Genomic DNA, 7534 nt, shown 5'->3' on the forward strand with positions numbered 1-7534 from the left:
CAATAAATATAAAAAATAAAATAGCAATTTGGAACTTTAAAAAAAAAAAAAAAAGAATACATGGATGGCTGCCAAGTAGGGTAGCACTGGCTTCTCTGGAAGGAGCCCCTCCTCACTGTTGATTCCCAGCTGACTCCAGGTCCCCAAGCCACCATTGTCCCAGCCAAAGCCAGCCACTGAGCCTGTGTACAAACACTTACAGGCTGAAGACTGAAGGGGGCCTGGAGCAGGGTGGGGCCAGGCCCAGGAGGAAAACAAGGTGGAGGGGCCGTCCTGGTGCCCTGGAGGAGGAGAAATGACCTGCACATGTCACACACCTTGCTACTGAGAGAACTCATCTGGCAACCAAGTGGTCACAGGCAAGGACCCCAGCACCCACAGGTTTCCTTCTGGAGCGAGCAAAGTGAAGCCAAGGAACACTGCCCCCAATCCACTGGCCATGCTACCCACTCCCACCACTCTGCTCTTCTCACGTGACACTCAAGTGGGCCGAACAGCCCTCCATTCGGGACAGCTAGGGCTTCCTTTGTCCTCCTCGAGGACTTGCCAGACTCGGAACAGAGCCGTGATTATTCCTGGAAAGGTAAGCCCTGGGTCCAGTTGGCAAGCTCCTTCCTGCCCTGGAGTGGGCGAGACTGTCTCCCACTGAATTTTGTACCAATGCTGAAAGTATCGGCTGAAGTTGGAGCTCTGTTTCTTAAAAGCGTTAGACTCACTGATTAAGATACATCTTCTAAAAGATCAACCTCGCCCTGGCCAGTTTGGCTCAGCGGTTAGAGCGTCGGCCTGCGGTCCGGAGAGACCCGGGTTCGGTTCCCGCTGAGGGCACGTACTTCGGTTGCAGTTTGTCCCCGGCCCTGGTTGGTTGTGCGAGTGGCAGCCACTCGATGTGTCCCTTCACGTCGATGTTTCTCACTCTCTCTCCCTTCCTCTCTCTCCCTCCCACTCTATCTGTACAAAAAATGGAAAAATATCCCCGGGTGAGGATAAAATAAATAAATAAATAAAAATAAAAATAAAATAATAATAAATAATAAAATAAAAGATCAACCTGTTAGATGCATCATGAGCACTTTTTTTTTTTTATCCTCACCCAAGGACATTTTTCCATTTTTTGTTCAGGTAGAGTGGGAGGGAGAGAGAGAGAGAGAGAAACATCGACATGAAAAGGACACATCGAGCCCTGGCTGGTTTGGCTCAGCGGTTAGAGCGTCGGCCTGCGGTCCAGAGAGACCCGGATTCGGTTCCCGCTAAGGGCACATACCTCAGTTGCAGTTTGTCCCTGGCCCTGGCTGGTTGTGCGGGTGGCAGCCACTTGATGTGTCCCTTTCACATCGATGTTTCTCTCTCTCTTCCTCTTTCTCCCTTCCACTCTATCTTAACAAAAAGTGGGAAAATGTCCTTGGGTGAGGATAAAAAAAAAAAGAAAGAAAAGGATACATCAAGTGGCTGCCACCCGCGTGACCAACCAGAGCCGGGGACAAATTGCAACCGAGTTACGTGCCCTTAGCAGGAACCGAACCTGGGTCTCTCTGGACCGCAGGCCAACACTCTAACCACTGAGCCAAACCAGCCAGGGCATGAGCACTTTTTTTTAACAATTTACATTTTCTAGAGTGCTTTTAGCTTTTAAAATACTTTCACACTTAGATTACATTAATACCACTGCCCAATTAATAATTCCATAATACAAATGAGAAAACCAAAGATACACAAGTAAATAACTGGTGTGAGTGAGCAAAGAGAATATAGTTATTTGTTTAGTGACCACACATGCCAGGCACCAGTGACCTTGTCTGACTTTGTCCTCACAGAACCCCTGGGGATGGAAATGGCCGTGATGGCACATTTCAAAACTGAGGAAAATGAGACCTAGACAAGGTGTTTGCTCAGCTCACAGAGACTTGGGGTTTAAACCCCCAGCTTCTCAGAGGGAACCAAACTGAACCACAGTTTGGTCTGTGGCATAACTGAGCCCTTTATTCCCCTTTTGACTGTGAAAGGTCTCAATCTTTCTCCTGGGGAAATTTTGGCCCCTGTGGTAAGAACAACGAGGACCTCATTTTCAGAGTGAATGGAAACCACTATAAGAAGGAAGGAACAAGATGGAGGGCCCTTCTCACGATGAATGATTCACTAAGACAGTCTAAACTCGGGGACCCTAGAACTTGGGCATTGGTCCCATGACACACCACCTTTCTGCCCAGGTTCCTTTAGAAAGTCTACTAACCATTCTAACCTATAATGGAATAAACACCATCATGTGTTATGAGGGTTAGTGTAGATGACCATGGTAGTTATTAGCAACTTTGCCTGAATAGCCTAGTTTTCCTTTCCAGGCATTTGGTAGAAAGCCATACCCTGGCCTCTTGGAGTTAGGTATGGCCATGTGACTTACTTGGCCACTGAGCAGAAGTGACCTGTGCCACCACCAGGAGGAAGTTTTAAAAGCCAGCCCATAATGGTCTCAGAGTCCCTTTTATTTTGCCTTGGCAGTAAAAGAGACAAAGAAATGCAGCCTAGGTCCTTAAGCAAAGAACATCAGTCCCCAGTGGATCCATGATGGCCATGTGCTGTTTTAGTTTCTGAGATTGGGGGATGTTTGTTATAGCAGCAAATTCTACCCTATCCTAATTGATACACTAATACATTAGAAAACAGCATACTTTCTAGATAGATGCTTTATTATAATATATATTTGCCTTGCTCTTTTTATCTATAAAATTAGGATGTTATAAGGTTATGAGGACTAAGGACTAAATTAATAATAGATATAAATGAATATATGTGTGTGTGTGTGTATGTATATATGCTTGGCATAGAGTATGCATTATATATGTTAACTATTATTATTAATGCTGCTGTTCTTACTCATTTCTCTTTTAATCATTTCTCCATAAGCCCTTATTCCTAAGCAGAACCAGCCAGCTGTAACCAGAGGTGCTGGAACTCATCACAGGCCATCCACTTTGGAGACGATCCAGTCCCAGCAGTCTCTACTTGATGGCAACTGCCCTATCCGCCACCTTTAAAACAAATTCTATAACAGCATATTCTCTAATTGCAAAACTTAGGAAACATATAAATGTGTGAACAAAAAAATACCTATGATCCCATTCCAAAATAACCTCCTCCCCGTCTCCTTCCCATGGCTCCTGTCACCATTTCCTTTTTACAAAGAGCACACACACCACACAGCAGGCAGTCTCTTGTTGCCTTTCTTGTTTTATTTTGTTTTGTTACTAAAAATATTTCAAAAACATTTTTTCACTTTACTCCACAAAATAATTTTAGTGCACTTTAATGAGGTACATTTGAACGACCAATTCCTAATTAAAAATTCAAGACAAGCCCTGGCCGGTTTGGCTCAGCAGTTAGAATGTTATAAGGTTATGTCGGCCTGTGGTCCAGAGAGACCCAGGTTTGGTTCCCGCTAAGGGCACATACCTTGGATGCAGTTTGTCCCTGGCCCTGGTTGGGTCGTGCAGGTGGCAACCACTCAATGTGTCCCTTTCACATCAGTGCTTCTCTCTCTCCCTCTCTCCCTCTCACTCTATCTGAACAAAAAATGGAAAAATGTCCTCAGGTGAGGATAAAAAATAAAATGAAATGAAATAAAATAAAATAAAACATAATATTATATTATATAATAAAAATTTGAGCCAAAAATAATTGAGCATTTACTATGTGTCATGCATGAAGCTGGTACCAGTGAAAGATCAGTTTCTAAAAAAAAATCACACCAAGGATCTAAAAAATGGCAATGGAGTGAATGGAAGCTACACAGACTATCTCTGAGAACAAAGCTGGAATTACAATATAGAAAGAATGGCGGCGGAGTGAACGGAAACTACAGAGACCGTCTCCCAGGACCAAACTGGAATTACAACTAAAACACAAACAAATCGAGGGGGAAAAGCAACAGAAAAGCAGCTTGCGAGGGTCATATAACCAAGGACACTGGCTCAATCCTGGTAGGATTGCAGAGGTGTGAGAGGGTGGCTGGAGCCCTGGCCAGTTTGGCTCAGCGGTTAGAGCGTTGGCCTACGGTCCGGAGAGGGTGGCTGGGAGCCCACAGACAGCAGCAGCCTTAGCTGTGAACAGCACCTGCAGGTTAAACTCCCAAGCAGCTCCACAGCGCAGATCTGGGACAGAAGCTAAAATAGCCACAGCCACTCACCTTGGGCTTCGGCAGAGGGAGGGCAGACTGGACTGGAACTGTGTGGGGACACTCAGGATTTGGAGGGGGCTCAGAGCTTTTCCTGAGTTGCAGCCACGCGGGACAGTGGCCATCTTGCTCCTTCCCAGGGCTCTGGAGAGAGACAGTGGCCCTTCCCTCAGAGATTCAACCCTACTCAGATGGACCATTGAAATGCAAATTAAGGCTCATTAACAACCAGCACCTGCCCCACCCTCAGAAAATCCCCTTACCTGAGCACCTGAGAGAGTTTCTCATTCAATTGACAACACAAAACTCTTCAAGTGACCACTACTGATAGCCTCCTGGCAAAAAGATAGAGGATAACTGTACCATTCCTGGTATAGAAACTCTAACCAAGAAAGTAAGACATGACAGTGGTGTGTAATGTGGGACCTCCCTGGCTCATCCACCCAGAAGAGGGAGCAACAAACAGCAGAACACCAACACCCACAGGAAAATTTGGCAGGCTCCAAAGCCCACTGTGATAGCCAAAATGGTGAAACACAGAAACAAAAGCCAAATGAAAGAACAAGACACGTCTACCGAACATGAGATAAACGAGGTGCAGTTAACCAAGTTAACAGAACTGGAATTCAGAGCCATGATCTTGAGAAAGCTCAACAGCATGTGTAAGGACATGAGCACCATGAGTAAAGACATAGAAATGTTGAAAATCAACCAGTTGGAAATGAAAAACCACCAAGAAGAAATAAAGAATGACATATCAGAAATGAAAAACACATTGGAAAGTCTAATGAGCAGAGTAGAGGAAGCTGAGGACTGGATCAGTGAATCAGAAGACTGGGTAGAAAAAAACCAACCAATCAGAAAACCAAAAGTAAAAAATTATTTAAAAACAGAAAAACAAATGGCCGCCATCAACAAATCATCAAACAACAAGTGTTGGCGAGGGTGTGGAGAAAAGGGTACTCTAATACACTGCTGGTGGGAATGCAGACTGGTGCAGCCGCTATGGAAAACGATATGGTGCTACCTCAAAAAATTAAAAATTGAACTTCCATTTGACCCAGTGATCCCACTGCTGGGAATATACCCTAAGAAGCCTGAAACACCAATCAGGAAGAATATATGTACCCCCATGTTCATAGCAACACTATTTACAATAGCTAAGATCTGGAAACAGCCCAAGTGTCCACCAGTAGACGAATGGATAAAAAAGCTGTGGTACATATACACAATGGAGTACTATGCAGCGGTAAGAAAGAAAGATCTCTTATCCTTTGAGACGACATGGAGGGACCTGGAAAGTATTATCCTAAGTGAAAGAAGCCAAGCAGAAAAAGACAAATACCACATGATCTCACTTATATACGGAATATAATGAACATAACAGTCTGAGGAATACAGTAGACCCAGACACATGGAAGTAGGGCACAGACTGACATCCCTCAGAAGAGGGGATGGGGGTGGGGGGGCGGGAAGAGACAAACCACAGAACTTATATGCATGTATGCATGACCAATGGACATGGACAACTAAGCTGGGGACAGGGTGGAGGGGAGGTGGGGTGGGGGGTGCCAATGGGGTAAAAAGGTAAAATATCTCTAACAAAAAAATAAATAAAAATTCATATAAAAAAAACAAACAGAAAAACAGCTTAAGAGAACTGTGGGACAACTGGAAACATACATTCGCATCATAGGAGTCTCCAAAGAAGAAGAAAATGAGCAAGGGTTAGAGAATATATTCAAAGAAATAGTGACAGAAAACTTTCTTAATTTGGTGAAGGAAGAAGGCATTCAAGTTCAAGAAGCACAGAGAGCCCCAAGTAAGAAGAACCCAAACAGGCCCACACCAAGACACATAGTAATCAAAGTGCCAAAAATTAAAGACAAAGAGAGAATCCTAAGGGCAGCAAGAGAGAAGCAACAGGTTACCTACTAAGGAAACCCCATAAGGCTCTCAGCTGACTTCTCACAATAAACACTACAGGCCAGAAGGGAATGGCATGAGGTATTTCAGAAGGTCATGAAAAATAAGGATCTGAATCCAAGACTACTCTACCCAGAAAAGCTATCATTCAAAATAGAAGGTCAAATAAAAAGCTTCGCAGACGAAAAAAAAAGACTAAGGGAATACATTAGCACCAAACCAGCCCTGCAAGAAATGTTAAAAGAACTGCTGTAATTAGCAGGAGAAATAGAAAGAAAAATAGAACCACACTAAACAAAAATGGCAATAAATAGGTACATATCAATAATCACCTTAAATGTAAATGGACTGAATGCTCCCATAAAAAGACACAGAGTAGCGGATTGGATAAGTAAGCATGACTAATCTATATGTTTTTTACAAGAGACACATCTCACAACAAAAGACTCACATAGGTTGAAAGTGAAGGAACGGAAAAAAATCTTCCAGGCAAACAGAAAAAAAAAAAAAAAGCTGGGGTAGCAATACTCATATCTGATAAAATAGATTTCAAAATGAAGGCCATAACTAGAGACAAAGAAGGCCACTACATTATATTGAAAGAATATATCCAACAAAAAGATACAACCTTGGTAAACATATATGCACCCAATATAGGAGCACCAAAATATATTAAAAATCTTCTGGAGGAATGCCAAGGAGAAATCGACAGCAATACAATCATAGCAGGGGACTTCAAAACCCCGCTGATATCACTGGATAGATCCTCTAGACAAAAAATTAGCAAGGAAACAGAGACTCTAAATGAGCACGAGACCAAATGGATTTAATAGATATCTACAGAGAATTACACCCCAGAACTACAGAATTCACATTCTTCTGAAGTGTGCATAGGACATTCTCAAAGATAGACGACATGTTAGTGCACAAACTAAGTCTCTACAAATTCAAGACTGAAATCATATCAAGCATCTTCTCAGATCACAGTGGCATGAAACTAGAAAACAACTGCAACAAGAACATGCAAAGACATTTGAACACATGGAAACTAAATAGCATGTTATTAAACAATGAATGGGTTAATGAGGAGATCAAGGAAAAAAAATTTAAAACTTCCTGGATACCAATGGAAATGAAGACACAACAACTCAAAATCTATGGGATGCAGCAAAAGCAGTTCTGAGAGGGAAGTTCATAGCACTACAGGCCGACCTCAAAAAACAAGAAAAATCTCTAATAGACTATCTATCCTCACAACTTAAAGAACTAGAGAGCAAACAAAAAGAAAACCACAGACCAAGTAGAAGGAACGAAATAGATAAGTTCAGAGCAGAAATAAACGACATAGAGTACAAAAAAACAACTCAAAGAATCAATGAAACAAAGAGCTGGTTTTTCAAAAAGATAAACAAGATTGATGGACCCTTAGCTAGATTCACC

This window comes from Molossus molossus, unplaced genomic scaffold (assembly GCF_014108415.1).
Source record: "Molossus molossus isolate mMolMol1 unplaced genomic scaffold, mMolMol1.p scaffold_m16_p_11, whole genome shotgun sequence".
Lineage (NCBI taxonomy): Eukaryota > Metazoa > Chordata > Mammalia > Chiroptera > Molossidae > Molossus > Molossus molossus.